This window comes from Mytilus galloprovincialis, chromosome 11 (genome assembly GCF_965363235.1).
Source record: "Mytilus galloprovincialis chromosome 11, xbMytGall1.hap1.1, whole genome shotgun sequence".
Classification (NCBI taxonomy): Eukaryota; Metazoa; Mollusca; class Bivalvia; order Mytilida; family Mytilidae; genus Mytilus; species Mytilus galloprovincialis.
The window spans coordinates 39,470,760-39,492,261 of record NC_134848.1 but is presented as its reverse complement, the minus strand read 5'-3'; the positions used below and the strand labels follow the sequence as shown (position 1 = coordinate 39,492,261).

The 21,502-nt window shown below is 31.6% G+C and overlaps 1 protein-coding gene and 3 long non-coding RNA genes across 4 annotated transcripts in view; 3 read left to right on the top strand and 1 right to left on the bottom strand.

The window, feature by feature from the left end:
- The window catches only part of LOC143051133 (fibrinogen-like protein A), a 44,056-nt gene that overhangs the window by 4,772 nt on the left and 17,782 nt on the right, over positions 1-21,502 (top strand). The window lies entirely within an intron of this gene.
- On the bottom strand, positions 755-5,040 carry LOC143052156 (uncharacterized). The gene is made up of 3 exons (XR_012971014.1): positions 5,007-5,040; positions 2,129-2,216; positions 755-1,254 (listed from the first exon to the last, which is right to left on the bottom strand). It is a non-coding gene; the product is annotated as an uncharacterized LOC143052156 (long non-coding RNA).
- On the top strand, positions 5,043-6,554 carry LOC143052157 (uncharacterized). Its single transcript, XR_012971015.1, has 2 exons — positions 5,043-5,426; positions 6,110-6,554. It is a non-coding gene; the product is annotated as an uncharacterized LOC143052157 (long non-coding RNA).
- LOC143052155 (uncharacterized) lies at positions 16,338-20,503 on the top strand. The gene is made up of 3 exons (XR_012971013.1): positions 16,338-16,508; positions 18,507-18,705; positions 20,115-20,503. It is a non-coding gene; the product is annotated as an uncharacterized LOC143052155 (long non-coding RNA).

Sequence of the window (21,502 nt, the reverse complement as noted above, 5' to 3'; positions counted from 1 at the left end):
TTATTTTGCAATTTGAATTATAAAAACATGGGATTTTCAATATCCCATGGGACAGGGCAAAATCCCATGGGATTTACCATTATCCCATGGGATTTTGGTTAAATCCCATGGGATTTTTTTTGGTCCCATGGGATTATTGTAGTCCCATGGGATATTTGTTGTCCCATGGGACAAAAAAAATCCCATGGGACTATAATTATCCCATGGGATTTTTAATATCCCATGGGACAAAATAAAATCCTATGGGATTAAAATTATAAATATATATATATAAATATAAAGTTATGTGTATGTTACAATGAATGCTGTTTGGTAGTAAAATGTTTGAAATGTATACGAGTTTTTTTTATATTTTTTATATATACATATATATAATTTTTTTTAAATTTTGTCACAAACAATGTTTTTTATTTGTTTATATGACAATAAATATTATTCTTATTTTGGAATGTATAATAATAATAATATTTTACAGTCAAATAATAAAGTCCTTTCACTGAAACAAAATGATGAAATTTCTAAATAAATGAAAAAATATTGTTTTAGAAATCTTTGTCTTGTTTATTCTATTATGAAAAATAGAACTGAAAAAATATTTCATATTCTGACTGAATAGTTCACTCTTTTCATGAGGTAAGATTTTCTTTGTTATAGGTTCATTGCAATACTTGTATAGGCAAACAATTTGAATTATATATAACTTTGTGGTGTACATAATAGTATGCTTATAATTGCAAATTTATAATATAAACACTTTTTGTTAAAGTTTTTGCTTTCTTTATTCACAGCTTGCTATGTACAATTATTCAGTCCACTATATAAGAGTGAAGTCAATAAATAATTTCATTCACTAGAATATTCCTGCAATTCTTAGACAAAACATTTTTTCAATCTGTTCTTCAAAGATCTTCCTCTGTACATCTTTATTGAATGGAGAGATTCAAATGAGAAGACAAAGCAAGTTTATTTGGACAACAACATTCTAATATCTTGTTCATTCGTTCCATCTTTCAATTGATAATTACATTGTTGTATTTATATGATCAAGTTCTTGTGCATCAATGATCGTGATGATATGACTCCTTTTTGTTTATAGTCATCATGTTGAAATTTCCTCTTTCAAATAAATGTAGGAAAAAACATGTTCCATTTCAAATTGATAAAAAAGTCGCACTATGGAGAAAAATATCAGCTTTAAGTTTTCCGTTCAGTATTAATCTGTGAATGATGACCATGAAAATCCAGATTTCTGACCTACAAATACACAAACTCAAAAATTATCAGTGAAGAGATCAATAAAATGGCTATTTTATCATGTTTATGATTAATATGATAAACTTTCATTTAAATATTCAAGTACTAAATTACAGAAATCGCTTAAATTTTATAATAGTTTAGTTAAAGTACAGCTTATTTAAAATTATAATAAAAAATATAGGCCACCGATGAGTTAAATAAGATATTACATTTTTAATGCCAAAAAATGGCTTTTTTGCACCAAAGGGAGATAATTTGAAGCTTTTTCAATGATATATGCATTTTAAAAGTCATCTGGGGCCAAACCGAATTGATTGTTTTGAAAGATTTGGTGTACCATATGATAAAGATATAAATAAATTGAGTTATGAAAAAAAAATATTAAAACATTTTTCTGAAATTGTTATACCCTAGAGCCTCCTTAAATGTCATTTGATCTCTATTGGAGAAATGTCTCATTGGAAATCAGACTGCTAAGTGTTTCTTATTTTTATATCAACCCAGCCATATTATACCGGTCTAATATCAGGAGCTTGTACATAGTTCAGTGGTTGATGTTGGTTCATACCCGTCATTTTTATTTTTCATAATTTTTTGTTTTTATAAATTAGTCTGGTATATTTGACGTTTGAATTGATGCTCTGTTTCAAATTTGGTTAGTGTTGACTTTTATAGATTACTATAACATGTATAGGGTATGGGTTTTCTCATTACTTACAGGTCATCAATGGCCTCTAATAAGTAATTACAATGCTTACATCCACTAAATTGAACTCTGATGGATAGTTTTCTCTTTCATCATACCACATCTTATTTTAATAAATATTTAATTATTATTCAAGGACAAAATTTTTTATAACAGTGGACTTACCATTTAGGCTTTGTTGACCTCTGTAAATCTTATTTTGTTGATAATTTCTTCTGTTTATAGTTTCCCCTTTATCTTTCATGTTCTTGCCCTACACATAAAAGGGTAAACATCATTTAATGACAAAAATAACTACTACATGTATTACATAATTAGTAGGCAACTGAAAATTTTGTTTTATTTGTATATAACATCAACTTACTCATCATTCTTGCTGTTCAATATCATGAATATTATCATTATTCTATGAATATGAGGTCACAGTAAAATTAACCTTGGCAGGCAGACATCTTTTTTTATATGATACCTTGTAGTCATTCCATACAACAAGTAGACCTATGCTTAAAAAATCTAAGGCCAAAATTAAAAATATGTTTGTTTCCCCTCCCCCCCCCCCTACACGGGTCAAAAATAAGCGCCTGGGTCAAAAAATTATTTTCCACAAAAAAATCGAAATTATTTTTTTCCTGAAAATAATTTGTTTCCATTTTTGGAAAGTGCTTGAAAGCAGAAGGATTGATAATCTAAATAAATACACTCAAATTGAGCACAAACAACTGATAAGTGGCCTGGACTGGACAAGTCAAACCATTCATGTGACCATGCTATGACAATCACATCCAGTTAAAAAAAACTAGAGGCTCTCAAGAGCCTGTGTCGCTCACCTGTTAATGTGTTTACTGATGTCGGCCATCTTCGTTGGTAGGCGGGGTCATTTGCTCTAAATGCTTTGGTTTTTGAGTTATAAGCCAAAAACTGCATTTTACCCCTATGTTCTATTTTTAGCCATGGCGGCCATCTTGGTTGGTTTGACAGGTCACGCCACACATTTTTTAAACTAGATACCCCAAGGCTGATTGTGGCCAAGTTTGGTAGAATTTGGCCAAGTAGTTTCAGAGGAGAAGATTTTTGTAAAAGTTTACAGACGACGGACGCAGGACGACAGACGACGAACGCCAAGTGATGAGAAAAGCTAAAAAAAACCTGCCTTCCTGGTCTGTTTACAAAGGGTAGACCCGGGGAAGGGAAACAGACATTCTTTTAAATGTGGCCTGATAAAATGACAAAACCAAGAAAACTTATCATTGACCAAAGAACAATAAAATGCGGTCATGGTTTATATATGAATCTGCCATTCAGACATGCACACCTTACAATTGTTTCATATCTACCAAATATAATCTACCTGTAACTTTAAACATATGATAAACTGACAAAACAATGCAGTGTTTCACTGACTAATGAACCATGCATGAAAATGAGGTCAAGTTCATATAAAATATGACAGACAGCTAAGTGCATCTTACAATTATTTCATTCACTAAATAAAGGGGCCTTATTGCTTACAGTATCCGGAAAATTGACCAAACCACAAAAACTAAATATTTTCAAAGTTCCTTATACCCTGCCAATTTGTTATGGTTGTGCCTGTTCCAAGTCAGGATCCAATAATTCAGTGATTGTCGTTTGTTTATGTGTAACATATCTGTTTTTCAATTTTTTTGTACATAAATTAGGTTGTTAGTTTTCAACTTTCAACTTGGCTATCATGTGTAAAATCATACAAGTGTTGGGAAAACAGGAAGTTGTCGAGTGATGAATCTGAAAATGCATCACACGGTATAGCTGACTTATCTAACCCTGAAACCAAATTTCAGAAATCCTTCTATTGTAGTTCCTAAGGAAAATGGGACGAAAAATATTCATCGGACGGACTGACTGACGCAAGGATGGATGGACAGACAGGGGTAAAACAGTATACCCCCCCTTTTTTAAAGTGGGGGCATAATTTTAATACAGGGCTATAAAAACCCATGCAAGATGTCAAAACAAAAAGAAGTAACCTAATTCTTACTTGTTAGGGGCTATTTATTTATTGTCGGTTATACATATAACAATACAACATATTAAAGGTCTGTAGAGCTTTTATCCGACATACATATATGTGACAAGCACAATACATTTGTACATGAAACATAAAGCTCATCACTGAGATAGTAGTCTCAGATAGAGGGAGGCGGGGTCAACCAAACTCCCCTATTCAATCTGAATGCAGGACAGAAAGTCACAGTCAAAAAGTCACACACTGTCACAGGACAAAAAGTCACAATTTAGTTTTGAGATTATTTTTCTTTGAACAAGAAAGCACTCTTTTTGTATTTTTCTTGAAGTTTTATACATGAACATGATGTAGCAACTTTAAATTAAAATTTATTAAAAACAAATAAATCAGTGCATTAGGTTTGCGCACATTACCATTACATTTGCGCACAAAAATCATTACGTTTGTGTGCAGCTTTTGATTACATTTGCACGCATTTTTTAACATGTAAATATAAAAAAAAAGATATAGTATGATTGCCTTTTACAGCTGACTATGCGGTATGGGCTTTACCTCGGGCTTTGCTCATTGTTGAAGGCTGTTTGGTGACCTATGGTTGTTAATGTCTGTGTCATTTTGGTCTCTTGTGGACAGTTGTCTCATTGGCAATCATACCATACCTTCTTTATATTGGCTTATGGTTGAAGGCCGTAAAGACCTCTAGTTGTTAATGTCTGTGTCATTTTGGTCTCTTGTGGACATTGGCAATCATACCACATCTTCTTTTTTATATTATGAACAATTTCCTAAAATTAAAAATGAATATATGTAATAAAAAGAAGATATTTCAAAATCTTTTTTCATTTATATTCAATCAATTGTCAACAAATTGTTTGTGACTTTTTGTCCTATTAACTTTGTTACTTTATGCCTGAGTTTGACATGTGTTTGACTTTTTGTCCTGTGACTTTTTGTCGGAATGTCCTGTGACTTTCCGTTTTTGCAGAAGTCCAGGGAGTGTTAAAAAATCACATGTGCAAGTTGAGAGTCAACACTTACACAGGGACTACACAATACTTTTTCAGAATGTCAGGTGGCAGGTACCAGTTTTGGTGTACCAGAACATGTGTCCCACGCAGAAATTTTGTTATAGTTAAGTATTGAGGTATATAATTGCATCATGTGGACTGAAAAAATAAATGAATGTAAATTCTAGGCTACTGTACTACACAAGTAAGTAGTTGCATACACAGGTAGGGGATTTCCTTCATATATAGGTCCAATCAGATGTCAAAGTTGTGGTCTCCTCACTTGACGGCATCCAATCAAAGTGTGGAAAACATTCAGTTTTATGTAAACAAAAATATCTTGAGATTTTGATGGTAAGGATAGGTTCGGACAAGGCTCTAATTCACTGAATATCCTTTCTCTCTTGAATTTTGGCTAAAATTCTTGACGGCTTTTAGCAGGATTCTGCAGGTGAGGATTAGATTGGTATCAGAGCATCACATTTTTTGCCTTATTTGCAATGCATTTATAAATTTTTAAATCTCCATGCTGGACAGACACCCAAATTTTAAGGTTTTCTATATATTTACTTCAGCACGCACACATCTTAGTTCCTTGAAACCATACATTTTATTTGTATACAAGCTTGAATGAATTTTCAAGAAAATAAAATCATAAATCAATGAAATTCTAAAGATTTATTGTAAAATAACTGGTTTCTGCCACCTTAAGCCTAAACATGATTTTAACATATCACTAAATGTGCCTTTTTAAGAGTTCTACAGGTGTGTGGTATTTTATTTCTTTTATTCACAATCAATGTATAGGTCTGTTTGCAAGCAAATAGTTTTTACATGGATTTTAAGAATTATCAAATATCAAGACAGATAACTCTGTATCCCAATACAAACAATGACATTCAATTGATTAGTTTTAAAATGATTATGTTCACCAAACAATGATTTTATATCATAAATTATATAGAAATAGCAATTACAAAGAGAGAAAAAATTAAAATAAGCCTCAGCATAGTACAAGAAAAAGATGATTATACTGTATATTACCTGTTATAATGATTTATTTCATATGATATGGACATTTTCTTATTTATTTACTTTTTAACTATGAATATATGAATTCTTCCTTTTTTATAGGTCTACTACATAGTTGATACTGTAGGACAGGCTACAGAAATAAGAAAACTGGTCTCTCTCATCAGCAATAGTGTGGCAATTCTAAAATTTCAACATGCGGCCTACACAGCTAGCTCATGGGGAGTAGAGATATGAGACTGATTGCGAATAAATGTACACTTAGTTTAGGGCATCATGGATCTACAAAGTGAAACATATGTACCAAAAATATTAGTTTATTCATAACTAAGCCTTTTTCAGCACTGCAGTCAACAGAACAATGATAGTGACAAGAATTGAGACTATTTAATACCTCAAACAATAAGAAAATACTTCTTGAGATCAGTTGTAAGTGGTTTTATATCATGCATGAAACAATAAACTTAAGTAGTTTTAAAAACTGTTGGATAATTTATACACTGTACCAGAAAACTCACACAATAAAATTTATTAAATATGAACACAATCATTTTTTTATAATTTTTTTGCATTTAAAGCAGTTTGACGGCAAAAGACGCAAATAATGCTTTAATAAATTTGGTCTTACAAAGCCTATTAATGTTTTCTTTTGTGCTGTAACCATATAAAATGCATGTATTTTTAATGGTAAATGACTATAGAACTCAATCAGACTAAAAAAATGGAAATATATTGTTTTCAATGAGTGGTTAAAGGTGGCAGGTACCAGTTTTGGTGTACCAGAACATGTGTCCCACGCAGAAATTTTGTTATAGTTAAGTATTGAGGTATATAATTGCATCATGTGGACTGAAAAAATAAATGAATGTAAATTCTAGGCTACTGTACTACACAAGTAAGTAGTTGCATACACAGGTAGGGGATTTCCTTCATATATAGGTCCAATCAGATGTCAAAGTTGTGGTCTCCTCACTTGACGGCATCCAATCAAAGTGTGGAAAACATTCAGTTTTATGTAAACAAAAATATCTTGAGATTTTGATGGTAAGGATAGGTTCGGACAAGGCTCTAATTCACTGAATATCCTTTCTCTCTTGAATTTTGGCTAAAATTCTTGACGGCTTTTAGCAGGATTCTGCAGGTGAGGATTAGATTGGTATCAGAGCATCACATTTTTTGCCTTATTTGCAATGCATTTATAAATTTTTAAATCTCCATGCTGGACAGACACCCAAATTTTAAGGTTTTCTATATATTTACTTCAGCACGCACACATCTTAGTTCCTTGAAACCATACATTTTATTTGTATACAAGCTTGAATGAATTTTCAAGAAAATAAAATCATAAATCAATGAAATTCTAAAGATTTATTGTAAAATAACTGGTTTCTGCCACCTCAGCAAAAAAGAATCACTGGTGACAGGGGAGTGTAACCGATGAATTGATCCTGAATCAGATAAGATTTTCCCGGTACGTCTAAACACCGCTCAGGAGGACCTCCTGGGTGCACACATGCAGGGCATACAAAGTGCACTCATGGCAGACCCTATATAGTCGCCGTCGTATCTGCACACATGATGGATGTATATATTCGTTATAGATCGTCATACACTTCTCATTTTAGAGTTAAATTTGCAAGCAACCTCTTAAGATTCTAAAATAATAATGCTACTAAAAATATATTATTTCCCCCAATTTTCGCAATTTTTTCGCCATATAAAATATTTAGGCGACTGTGCTTTTAGTGAATATAAACGATGACGAGGCCTCACGAATAAATATAAATATGAAATATACTGGAACATCGATTAGCATAGATCGAGCAGCAGAGTAAACTTCCACATAAATCTCGAAGTTATTTACGCCGGATAATATAGACTGTGCTCCTGAATAAAGTTGTCAAATACATTAATTTGTGTTTTTTACTTCTACAAGAAATTTGATTCAAATGCTAATTACGCACCATTTGCTGAGCAGAGAATCATTCTAAGCCAGGAACCGTCTATACTAACTGATAACAGTAAGAATAGAAAGTCTCTGTAAAAAGGCAGTCAATACTAACAGAACTGTATTAACTTAAAGGGATAATTCGCGATTTTTCACTTTTCATCTTATTATGTTCATAATACCATAAAAAACATATTCACCAAGTTTTATTTTGATATGAAATCTAATAAAGAAGAAAATTGGGAATTATTAATTTTATTTTTTGAAACTTCCTGACTTATGTGACGTAGTTTAAGTCTTTGATGCATGCCGGGAGTGAAAATATCTCATTTAAGTCTTGTTCGTTAACCATCTAATAACGCGATTTAAAGCGCATCGACGACTTTTGGTGTAGCTATTAACCAACGAAAAATAAGTGATAGCCATGCAACATTTAAAATAAGATCGTGTGGATTTTTTAAAACGAATTTTAATAATAAAAGTAAATCATACAATAGAACATTTTTATGATTTTTTTTCTAAAAATACTTTAAACAAACATACGAAACTGACATGATCGATAGTGTATTAAAAATACATGTTTGTATTCTGACCTTTTTGCTTCATTCCAGCAATCATTTTCACTTGCTTGTACGGTGGAAACAATAAAATGTGTATTGTTTTGTGACACCTAAAGAATGTGGAATGCGTAGTTTAACTCAAGGTAATTAAAAGATTAGCATTATGTAATTTTAATCTTTTGATCCTCATTCAGTGAAATCTATGCGTCACGGTTCACTGGCATTTCAGGTGTGAACAACATTTCGTATCAATTGTAAACGGGAGTCAGACAAAGTTTCAGACACATGAATGTAAAAAAAATAAATTAAAATTAAATAACGGGAATAAAAAGATCGCACAATAACTGGATAGCTGTTGTATATTTTTATATTTTGCATAAGATCACTTTTAATGAATTATGACTTTTGATTACTTTAGTAACGATAAAATACTGAATTATTTTAATTGAAGAATTTATAAATAAAATTGCCTTCTAAACACGAGTTTATGAACTAAAAATTGTACTATTTCAAATTAGGAACGGCAGCCTTAAATATTTCAAACAGATCATTAACAATTGCAATTATATAATTTAGTCCATCCAAAGTGATCTTTAATTACCTATTTAGGAATTAAACTGCTCATCAAAATATTTTAAATCTCACAACACATGAATACTTCAGATATTTGAAAAAAGATGTTTTAAAAATTGACAGGAAATTAAAGGATCTAATTGGAATGGAATCAACAAATTACGAACAGATATGCTTTTCAAGTGTGAAAAACATCAACAAAATTTATACATAATCGGGAATGTCCTTCTTAAAATACTCTTTGTCTCACACCGTAACTATATATAATACTTTAGCTATTTGACCAACGATGTATTAAAAAAAATGAACGAATTAAATGTCATCTTTCCCTGTTTTTTAATGTAATTATAAGTCTGTTTCAACTGGCAAGAATACCACTAAAACGGACAAGCAGTTTATTCTTTAAATTGCTGTCATTGAATATCAAGAGAGAAAATAAATCCCGAAATTGATTTGAAACTTTGATACTCTATAGTTTTCCTGGAAAATATTCACATCCCTCGGTATTAGTGTACTTCCAGTTGCGTATATATTACATGCATGTCGGAACAATTGTGATGATGGCGAATTTCTTCCTTTTTTCGAGAACAATCTAAGTGATATATAAATGTCCATAACTTCGATGAGCCAAATAAAGTTATATATCGACCTGTATTTAAATCTCTTCTTCTTCTTCTTTTGGTATACTATAGTCTATCGTCATTTGATGATTACATACTGCATGTTGGCATACGTGGACTTGTCATTTTACAAAACTTTTACCCCAATTTACGCAAAATGTATGTTTCTTTCTTATGTTCTATGTATACATGTATATGTTTTAATTTGCGCTATAGGTCCGTAACTTATAATCCAGGCGTATATACGAATGGTCGACAAGTGCGTACATTTTTTTAAATCAATATTTCTGGCCTTCACCATTGACAACGAGTATATATTACATTTTACCAAATTTACCCTTGGAAAAAATACGTATATAGATTTTTATTTCATCAAATCTGTTTGGTTTTTTTTTGGTATTATTTATATTTTTATAAATAATTTTCTTTTCACCAGAAATGTTATTCATAAACAAGCGTATGAGTTTAGTAATATCACTTTCGGACACGCAAGATAGAGATCTATATTATACACCTAATAGTTCAAAATGGAAAGTTATAAGTTATCGGCCGTGTACACTTATCAATACACTAAGAAGTGAAACGATGCATGAATTTGCAAACTCGACAGGAAATCGCTTGAATACCTGGACGTGTCACCTCACACCCCCTACAATATCTTTGGGAGTAATACCTTTAGCCATGCGGGTGATCAGTGGAGCGAAGATTCTAATTTATTTGAATAAAGTTTATTACATAAAAGAATTATGAACTAATTAGATTTCCGAAAACAATTCAAGTTTCACGGAAGACTTATTTATGATTTGAAATTTTGACTTTTTCACTATTAAATTCCTATATTATCAGTCTAAAAATAACAGATCATGGTTATTTAAAAAAAAAAAAAGAAGAAAATTTTCCGTATCAAGTTAGTTAACTAGTTAACTAGTCCGGATAAAACAACCATACGATTGACGAGATATCGACACGCAATTACGACTACATCGGGTTACTGTAGTTTTGGTCCTTAGACATATCGTGACTGCAAATCGGAGAAGGTGACAAAATGGCTGACCGCAGAGAATTGATACTCTAAATTTAAAATCGATGGTGATCTCTTATCTAGCAGAATAAAACTTTAATATCTATGAATTTGAGCATTTTTATACAGAATAAACTTAATATCAATTTTTGATTTTTTTGCGAAGTTTCCCTTTAATGATACATGTACATCAAGTTCCAGCACCTCACCAAGCACCCTTGCCTTGCATACTGAGATGGCAAACTGGTGTGTGTCAGTATTTTAATATAAAACTGCGTAGGTTCATATCGTTTGATTCAACGTTTGTTTGGTTATTTTTTAAGGATCGTTGTAAAATTATATCTAAATCTTTGTTAAAATACGATTTTAAATTGTTCAATTCTTTCTATTTCATAATTTTGTCAAAGTCTACTTTTTAAAGTTTTAAATTTTACAGAAAAAATGAATATTCCAATTTGATTTGAAGAAAATCTTTTTGAACTGTCATGACATGGTGTTGCAAAGCTGATTACAGGTAACTATAACACACAGTAATTTTCCATTACGACAGTGCGTGTATTCTCGGGTGTGTATAACATATAGTTTTCTAGAGAACATCCTGTCTACGTGTAATACAGATTGATGACATTATACAACATTTCTTTGGTTAAATGTGATAAGGTATCTGTGTCCATTCCCTATTTCAACACCACCAATTTTTCGAAGAAAAAAAATAAAAAAAAAAATTATATGAAATTAAGAAGAAAAGTAGCAAATATAAACTTCAGTAATTGCGCATTGAGTAAACATAATTCCAATATTGCATGAACAAATCCGTGAGAAAACGTATATATACATGTATGAATAAAGATGTGTTTTAAAAGACCTATTGGCATTATTTCACACTAGGACCTAAGATAACTAGAACTAAGCAATGGTTGATCCAGAAATTTTCATAAGTGGGGACTCATTGACTGCCTTAGTCCTGCTTCCGTGATTCCCTATATAATCTACCATTTGTTTCCCAAGATTTAGGAGGGGGGCTGGTACACACATATATATATAAATATACCTCTGCGGCGGAGCCAGCCATTTGAAAAGAAGGGGGACAAAAGGGGGAGGGGGTGGTTCCAACCATATGTCCCCATTCAAATACATTGATCGTTCAAAAAAAGGGGTGGTTCCAACCCCCGAAACCCTCCCCCTGGATCCGCCACTGATACCTAGTATGCATATAATTAAGCTTTGAATATATGCATATAAAATAATGGTACGTTTAAAAACCGTTTAGGATCTCCTGGTTGCACACAGGACATTAAGTAACTTAGGACATGTATATATATAATAGTAAGAGTTCAGGGTATACATTCGATAACTAACATATTTTATAATTTTGTAATTTTTGTTTTGATAAAATCAGAGACATATAATACATGTATTGAGACATATATAATACATGTGTCTCTGAAAAAATCAAACCATCTTTAAAGAAGTTATTTCAGTTTGAATCGACTGTCTTTTGCATTAGAATTCCAAAACGTTAATGTTATTTACAAATGCCAAAACCTGCAAGAAAGAAACATTTATATTCGGTGATTTTTACACTAAACGTTTTCGTAATTTGTTTTAAAAATATTAAAAAGTACATGTACATCGTTTTTTCAAGATTTGTATAGTAACTGGTTTAATTAAGTCCCCTTGATGAAATTTAAATTGCGAGACGCTAATTAATAAACTATGATCTATCTATCGGCATGCGTCGTTATTTGGGGTACGTCACGGATGACCGATGGTCATATTCAATACGATATACCAATCATCATTTGAATTTGGGCAATTGATCTTTAATAATTAGGACTAATTGGTGATGGCAGAGAATAAGTCGCTGGTGATGGTTAAAAACATATAGAAGTAAACTTTGCAAAAAAAAAGGTTTCCTCGGAAAAAATTATGAAAATATATGAATATGCTAAATATTTTTTTTTTCCGAAATAATAATTAAAGACGTTTAGAAATAACAAATTTTCACAGTTGGGAAATTTTCAATTCAAGTTATTTCATTTTGAAAACGTTGAAAAATATAGATCTTATTATATGTTAAATGTGGGCCGCTTGGAGATCAACTTGTGAAACCCTGCATAATTAGGGTTTGTCTACTTTCGTCTTTTTATATTACCAAACATTCTATAATCAAGGATTTGTAGAAGGCCTTGTTATAATGAATATTATCGCCAATATCACCATAATTAAATAAAGAACAGATACAATATTCGCCTACAGAGTTTGCCATCTAACAATTCAAAATGAAATGTTGAGTCGAAACTGAGGTACCAAATCTATAAAAAGAATCACTATTTTAGTCGAAATTAAACTGTGTATAATATTCTTTTTTTTCAAAACTCCTGAAATAATTTAACATTAACTATAGAGAGCTTACATATGCAAATCTGTTTAAAAGTATGTGAGCGTAAATAAAATTTTGTTTATTACCCCCCTTTTTTTCCTTCTATAAAATTTAATTGTAAACGATTTTCGTTCTTAATTTGTGTTTGCTCATTAACTGGGGTTCATGCTGTCAAAAAAAAATGTATCCTTGTGTAAAAGTTATTGATAAGAAAAAATTGAAGCTTCCAGAAGAATAACGGTACGTCTAAACACCGCTTGAAGGACCTCCTGATTGCACTCATGACATACGAAGTGCACTCAGGACCCTTTATAGTCATCGCACACAGGATGGATGCATATATTCTTTATACGCTTCTTATTTTAGACAAGGACGTATAACTAATATACGTCCTTGTTTTAGAGTTAAATTTGGTAGAATTTGTAATTCTTAGAAAATAATAAGGGCACGTGTCACTGATTACACAACTACTGAGCCATGAATTATCCAATCAACAAAATTAATTGGATTATCTTTATTGTTGTTTTATACATTGTGTTGTTAGTACAGTGTGACCATGCGGGAAGTAATATTGTGACGTCTAGAATGAATATCACGATGTTTTAAGATTTTCGTCTTTTATTAAAATTTCGTTCCATAAATTTTTAAGTTTTATTCTTAATTTTATTATCATGTCCTGGACCAGTAATTAATTCTTTGCACGAGTTTGAAAAGGGAAATAATTATAAATGTTCATACTTTAAAAGAATTTATATTAATTAAAGTTTTGTATATGGAATCCGTTCTAAACGGTAAAACAATCAAATTCATATACATGTAGTTAGATGTTATTTCTCATTTTTATCGAACTTGTCCAGGAATTTTATTTTTGAGTTATACGAATATTTTAAGAAATCCGTTTTTATTAAGTTTTTTTTCTCTAATTAAAGTCGTTTTGTCCAGTTTCACAAGCCTGAAACGAATTTCAATGCGAAAATAAATTCTGAAAATGAACTTGTTTCCGTTTTCGTCTCCGTTTTTTGAAAATTATGATATTTTGGGTATAATTATTTCTAAAAAATATGTAAGTTAGATTGTAGTAGCGAGAAATTTTAAAAAAGAAGATGTGATATGATTGCTAATGAGACAACTATCCACAAAAGACCAAAATGACACAAACATTAACAAAGAAAGACTATTTCGAAGACAGTTTATTGACACGAAATCCGTTCAAACCACGACTAAGTCTTCGTGCACAGATTTCCGTTAAGGTTAAACTGAATATTGTACATAATTGTCTTCTCTTGTATAATGGTTTGTTGAGAATAAAGATATACAAATGTAATAAAATTTGATATTCAGTCAACATTGTGTTTGTTTAAAAACTTGATTTAGAGAGAGAGATAGAGAAAAGAATAACACTGAAAAACAAAAATCGAACTTGTTACAGAAAAAAAAACGCAACTATAAAATAATTTTCTTTATTCGTGAACTGCAAAACACAACAAATTAATTTACCCGTCATCATGAAAAATAAACTGAAAAAGCACATCGAATGAGATATATGTTTTATTTTTTCTATATGCAAATTCATGTTAAAGGTAAAACTGAACTAAACAATACAATTCCTAAAAAACAATAAAGATAATCCAATCAATTTTGTTGATTGGATAATTCATGGCTCAGTAGTTGTGTAATCAGTGACACGTGCCCTCATTATTTTATAAGAATTAACATATCTATCTAAGTTCGATTCAGACGCGGATCCAGAGGGGGGAGGGGGGTTCCGGGGGGGGGGGGGGTTGGAACCCCCCTTTTTTTGGCCGATCAATGCATTTGAATGGGGACATGTAGTTGAACCCCCCCTTTTTTTGCCCTGGGTTAGGACCCCTCCCCATCTTTTTAAAATGGCTGGATCCGCCCCTGCGATTTCAACTTCTACCAAAATTTAACTCTAAAATAAGAAGCGTATAACGAATATAAACATCCATCATGTGTGCAGATATGATTACGGTAATGGGTCCTGAGTGCACTTTGTATGTTCTGAGTGCACTCAGGAGGTCCTGAGCGGTTGTTTAGACGTACCCGAAGAATAAATCATTTCCTGAACCTAAAATACATTTATCTTTAATTAAAGAAAATTCGCCTAAAACATTCTCTCATATATTTAAACAATTAATTGTAAAATAATTAATTCAACGTCATCCTTTCTGTCTGTTTACTAATACTTTTCTTGTTCAGTTTAGTTTATACCCATAATAGATGAACGGAAATAAGTACTTTTTAGGAAAATTTACAACTCAAATTTTCAAAAACAAAATTCTACACTTTTTACCTGGATGTTTTTCTCTGTCTCGAAGCCGCAACCTTTGACCCCGTATCAAACGTAGCGACCAACACCTCACATGACGTATTCTCGATGTTGAGGTATTGACAATATACAATCACATTTATCAATATACAGCAAGTAAGTAATTTGGTGTTGAATGCCAGTAGATCAGAATTTGTTAATTGAACTTTACCTGTTTAAGGGGCACTAGCTGCCAAATTCATGTTCTTCATCGATTTTAATAAAACTCACATAACGTGTATATAGTGTTGAATTGTTTATAAAAATGTTGCGCACAATCTTGGCTGATATGCATAAAACCATTATATTTCATGACACTGCATGAAAAAGAAATTGACTTATCGCATAATACCAGAACCAGAGACATATATATTGTATCTAATATCTCTGCCAGAACTAAAAAATAAACTACAGTAAGTCCACATACACATAAGAGGGTATGGATGTGAATTAACAGAATAGAGAACAAAGGACAAAGAAAAAAAAGGAATAAAGAATAGTGAAAGAAAGAGAATAATGGAAAAAAGTGTAAGTTATTAAAAATATAACTAAAACAAGAATGTGTCCCCAGTACACGGATGCCCCACTCGCACTATCATTTTCTATGTTCAGTGGACCGTGAAATTGGGGTAAGAACTCTAATTTGACATTTAAATTAGAAAGATCATACCATAAGGAACATATATACTAAGTTTCAGGTTGATTGGACTTCAACTTCATCAAAAACTACCTCGACCAAAAACTTTAACCTGAAACAGGACGAACGAACGGACGAACGAACGGAGGCACAGACCAGAAAACATAATGCCCCTATACTATCGTAGGTGGGGCATAAAAAGAAGACAGAAAAAAAGACACCCCTCCGAGACGAGCCTTACATGCACTGTTATTACCCAAGGCTAATTTTACGGCGGCTCATTTTATTTTGGCTTAGAAATAAACATAATTGACAAGTTTCCTTCCCCTGCATTCTCGATCCCACATGTAAATAGCACGGTGATTTCAAAAAGACATTGATACATCATTACAACACTTGCCGTCAGTATTTGAATATATTGATTAAGAAGGTATAGAAGATTAATGCACGCACACTATTATCCACCACTGGCCTAAATAGTTAGTCCGCAAACAATGAGGGTCATAAAAACCCAGCACTTTGAACACAGCCACCGGCATGGTGTGAATCTGAAAGCTTCCCACTATCCATTTCTACCCATAGAAAACTTTTGCCTTTCATTTATCACAAATGAAATATGTTGATATTAATGGTATATAAGAATTATTGGGGAATTCAAACCATTCCTATTGTAAGTGATAAAACTAAATTTATATCAGGGTGATTGAAATGAGGAAAAAAAAAGGGGGAATCAGGAGTTCAGGGCCCCCTGTTTGGGAAAAGAATTGGTTGATTATATATGGAATCACTGAGTCATGGCAGGAGCAGGCCCCTCTTAGGCAGTCGGTGGGCCCCACTTATGAAAAATTCTGGATCCACCACTGTGGTCATGGTGGTCTTCAGTTGTATTATCTTTTAAAAAAAAATTACACCTGTATAGTGTATATTCTTTAGTGTAAATCAAGGGAAAATACTGTGAACTATCTGTGCATTGGGGCTTATTAAAAGGTATTTCGGGGGGAAGAAAGAAGGGAGGGTGAGTCCATGGGAGGTAATCCCCACCCCTTTCAATTTGAGAATATGCTATTATCTTGTAAACGGTCCAGATCCCCATCCCTAAACCATATATATTCTTGAATGGGACGATAAAACAAATCAAATGAAATTAAAAGGAGGTCTTTGGGGGTTACCCCACTCTGTTCAATTTGAGAATGTGCTATTATCTTGTGAACGATCCAGATCCCCACCCCTAAACCATATATATTCTTGTCGGGGACAATAAAATTAATAATGAAATAAAATAAAAGTGAAGTCCTATCCCCTCTAGTTTGAAAACTTGTTAAAGGTCAAGATCCGCACCCCTAAACCATATTTATATATTCTTGTATAGAACAATAAAACAAATCAAAGGAAATATAGGGAGAGTCCATGGGGTTCACCCCCACCCCCACATGTTTGAGAAACTTTTAAATGGTTGAGGTCCCCTGTCATGCAGTGGTTAGGTGAAAAAATTTCAGGATCCCTGATCCCCACCGTCAAACCATATATATTCTTGTATGAGACAATAAAACAAATCAAATGAATATAGGATCATCCCCTTTGTCTTGGGTTGGGAACCCCCCTTTTTAAAATGGCTGGATCCGCCCCGGCATACCATCTAGCTAGCTATAAAGGCTTTAAAAATATGAAATCAAACAAGGAAATTAACAGTGTAGGCAACTGTTTTGAATTTAAAAAAAAGTCTTTTACATATATATATAACAATGATAAATTTTTTGTGCATTTATTTTTGCTTATCGTATTTTCAATAATAGACAAAATTGCATGATTGAATATTGTAATTTAAGAAAAATCAGCATACATGATATAAAATGGGAAGTGGAAACTGGGAATTTGACAAAGAGACAACAACCCAATCAAAGAGCAGACAACGGCCGAAGGTCACCTATGGGTCTTCAATGCAGTGAGAAAAATTCGGCACTGGTCTTCAGCTCATAAATATGTATCAGAAATGAAAACGAGATACAGCTTTCAGTTGTATTAATAAAAACCTCACAATAAGTTCTGAATATCAGAATATACAGTATTGCAAGATTCTCTCAAAATGTACACATAGAGCTGAAAAACTGTCAGTGACTGTAAAATTAATCATGCTTACATTAAAGTCCATGGAGTCCATCTTAATATGCATACTCTCGTACAAAGGAATATAAGTATGCAATAGACATCAAGTTTTCAAAAATAAGAGTATCTATGCCATTAATTTACGACAAGATCTTAATCAAGTAATAATTTCGGTTTGTTTAAATATTTCGGAGGTTAGTATGACCTCCTCTTTGGTGATGATGTTTTCGTTTTAAAGTTGGGAAAATTGTTTGTACATGTACCAACAAAAATAAAAACACAAATTCAATCTAGAATTATGTTTTTATCATTTTTTTATGTTTAGGTTGTCAGCAAGATGAAAAGGACAAGTATGCAGTTCATAATTCAAAATGTGGATAAGTTGAGGTTCTATGTCTTACCTTTGCAGATTTTCATATTTTGCATGAATGAATTCAAAGGTTATATGATGGACAGCAGAGAAAGAAAAAAACAACTTTTCAATTATCCTGCTCCTGGATAAATGTAAAACATCTTGTTTTTCGGTAAGTTTTATGCTCTGTTTTGATAGTGTTAGTGCATTCATCTTTCCAGTCTTTCCTCTAAATTGTAAGTTTTTGGTGAGTGTTCACCATGAATTTCAGTAAGTAACTTGTGGATTTACATGTATATACTCAAAATTTAGTACTAATATTAATGGGATTTTAGCATGACATCCTGCCAAATGCTTGTTAATCATGTTTATGTTCCAGAACAAACAAGTATTTGGACTGTACGCATACAGTCTGCCCAATTTTAAGAAGTTGGTCAAGTTTATTACAAACAAATGTACAGTACAGATTAACATAACTGAAATCTTTAATAGATTAATACAAAAAGTTTAATTGCAGTTAAAATAAAAACACAGGTTTGGTTGAGCTGGTACCAGACAGTACAAGTATACTTAAATGGTCTGACTGTACACATATGGTGGGACTGTAAGTTCTGGACCATAAAAGTAAGATCCGAATACTGATATGGTCTGGAACATTTATACATGTCTTAAAATTAATATCAAACACATTGGTGTTTTTGAACTTGGTAATAAGTTATGTGATAGAACTATAATGTTTTGGGATATCAAAATCAAAAATATCCCATTTTTACTTTTAATAAAGAAGAAGATTATTGATGTATATTTAAATGTATATTAAAATGAGACAGCAAGCCAACAACACAAAAAAAAAAGGATAAAACATACATATTTTGTTTGTATCAATGTTATAATTTCCAATATGTTCAAGGTATTTTTTCATTGAAATAAAACACAAATTGAAATCTGTCTGAACTTCAAAAGCTTAAAGAAATATTATTTCTGTTGTCTGCATTTTGTATAATATATTGCAAATTCTTGTGAATAATGGAATGTTATTATAGTTGTCTAAAGTTTTAACTTTTAACATTGATCTTTATACTGTAAAATTCATAAATTATTGCGTGCATTTATTATTGCGATTCTGTCATTTTAGACTTAAATGCGATTTTAAATTTTACGATTTTGAAAAATCCTGTTTAATCCATATAAAATATTTCATAATACGAGTTTAAATTATTGCGTTTACAACTCCGTTGCATTTTTCGCAATAAAAAAAAACTTGCATTAATTCCGAATTTACAGTATATATATATATTATGTATATAACTTGGGAAAATACCATAATTTTATAAAGAAGAATAAATTAATTGATTGTTATATGGTATTAGAATAGGAAGATGTGGTATATTGCTAATTTGACAACCCTCCATCAGAGACCAAAGGATGTAGGCCGTTAGCAACTGATGACACTGGACAACCTTTAACAATCAGTAAAATCCATACCGCATAGCTATTTTTATTGAAAATCATATTATTGCTACATGTATGAAAACAATTTTGTATAATCTATTACTTTAGATTTTATTGGTTCTTTTTCAGAAGGATTGAAATTCACCACCTAAAATAAATGGAGAAAACATAGAAACAAGACCAGAATAAATTCAAAGAAAAAAGTTGGATCAGTTATTATTTTCATCACTCAGTCAATGATTTGAAGTTCTTTTAAATTCAAAAAAAATTGAAACCACAATAATGTCAAAGTTCTGTGCTGAATGTCCAAAAAGTGGACTATACCATCAAACAATGCTGGATGATAAGAAACTATTAATGTTTTGTGTTGAGGGATATTGTGAAAAAAATAGATTTACTTAAATAGCTACTAGTATGTTAAACCTAACAATAGAGTTTTTATTGATTTCAAATGGCAAATAATTGTGTTTCAAGAAAGTATTCTATAATTCATGAATAAACATATATTGATACTTACATTATCTGCTTTGTTGTTTAAAAGTTTAGTTTTGAACAGTTAAAGAACAATATGCTAAATTAACATTTCCCAAGAAAAAAAGATATTCAATAAAAAAGATTCATCTTATAATAATTTACTACCAAATAGAAAACATTGTAACATACACATTACTGTTTATTTATATCTATATATTTACAATTAGAATCCCATAGGATTTTAATTTGTCCCATGGGATATTAAAAAACCCATGGGATAATAAAAATCCCATGGGATTTTTTTTGTCCCATGGGACAACAAATATCCCATGGGACTACAATAATCCCATGGGACAAACAAAAATCCCATGGGATTTAACCAAAATCCCATGGGATAATGGTAAATCCCATGGGATTTTGCCCTGTCCCATGGGATATTGAAAATCCCATGTTTTTATAATTCAAATTGCAAAATAAATATGAAAGTAACTGTAGAAAACCAATGAAATTATTGAATCCCATGTAATTCTGCACATTTTGGTTATATACATGATATTGTAGCTCTTGTTTGAGGCGGCGGCGGATTTGCAAATGAGTGTTTTGCAAATTAAAAGTGTCCAGTGTTTATTGATACTAACGGTGTAATACTGAAAAATTAGAAGAAATGTATTCTTAACGAATAGACGATAAATTATTGAAACTTTGATGGGCTATTTATACTAAGTGGGATATGTTTAACCTCCAGCTGCAGTAAAATGCGATTTGGAAAGGTATAGTTAGAGGAAATAAAAAATTGTCTACGTTATTTAAAGTTGCATTGACGAAGCTGAATGAATTTTTACATAATAGAGAATAATGACCAAAAAATTGAAAAGAGAAAAGAAATAAACAAAATTAAAGATAAAGAATAATTGGGAACAAAGATATATAGCTAATATAAACTGGGGAAAGTAAAAAAATACGATAATATAAAACTGGTTACAAACAATAATCATGTAAATGTACCATAAAAGGAAACTATATAATAATAGTATGATAATAAA